The following is a 1,218-nucleotide window of genomic DNA, read 5'->3' as shown; positions in this document are numbered from 1 at the left end:
GGCGGAGGCAGGAGACTCGCTTGAGCCCAGGAGTTGGAGGTTGCTGTGAGGCCACAGCACTCTACCCAGGGGGACAGCTTGAGGCTCTGTCTCAAAAATAAATAAATAAATAAATAAATAAAAGGAGAAGCAGCATGAATAAGGAAGAAAAAAAAACAGAACTATTACTTTAATTTCAAGGTTACTTTTAAGTCAGATATTACAGTTAAAAGTTCTCAATGTTTAGTTCATATAAAGCAAAATTAAAAATAGGCTTAAGAGAAATGAAATTTGACTAGAGCTAATACCAGACACATCTGATTTAGAAATCAAGTAAGTGACACAACATCAAACCAGGCCCATAGCTTAGTTCTGGTTTCTAGGTTCAGAAGGCAATATATTTAAGTCAGGTGTGACAGAAACTCACACAAGGAACAGTTTTAAGTAAAATTGTTCAGACTTCAATGCATATTTTCTAGAACTCTGGCTATTTCTGAAAGTACCAGTAAACATTAGATATGTTGGCTGGGCGCCTATAGCTCAACCGGCTAAGGCGCCAGCCACGTACACCTAAGGTGGCGGGTTCGAATCCCTAGCCCGGGCCCGCCAAACAACAATGACGGCAGCAACCAAAATAAAAAATAGCTGGGTGTTGTGGCAGGCACCTGTAGTCTTAGCTACTTGGGAGGCTGAGGCAAGAGAATCGCTTAAGCCCAAGAATTGGAAGTTACTGTGAGCTGTGACACCACAGCACACAAAATTCACTTACAGTGAAGTATAATTACCATGTTCATAAATTACTTTACATTTCAATTCCCAAACCAAATTTTCATTAAAGTTGGTAGTTCTTTAACTATGACATTGAACAAACTTATGTTTTACTTACTAAAAAATTCAGAAGTCTTGAATGGTAATTCACATCGAGTAACTAAATTTAGGTATCATATTATTAATTTAAGTAAAATCTTAAATACTCAATAGAAGTGTCAGCTTACCAAGCTTTGAGAGTAAGAGTCATTAAAAACATTTCCACTGCTTACTAAACTTTCTTCCCTGTCTGAGCACTGACCAAAGTTCTGCTTTGAGTATAAAGAAAGACAGTACTTTTAAAAGGAGAAGCAGGCTTGGCACCTGTGGCTCAGATGGCTAAGGCGCCAGCCACATACACCTAAGGTGGCGGGTTCGAATCCAGCCAGGGCCCGCCAAACAACAATGATGGCTGCAACCAAAAAAATAGCC

This window comes from Otolemur garnettii, unplaced genomic scaffold (assembly GCF_000181295.1).
Source record: "Otolemur garnettii isolate 467f Iridium unplaced genomic scaffold, OtoGar3 scaffold00001, whole genome shotgun sequence".
Taxonomy (NCBI): Eukaryota; Metazoa; Chordata; class Mammalia; order Primates; family Galagidae; genus Otolemur; species Otolemur garnettii.
This window is presented reverse-complemented; position numbering follows the sequence as displayed.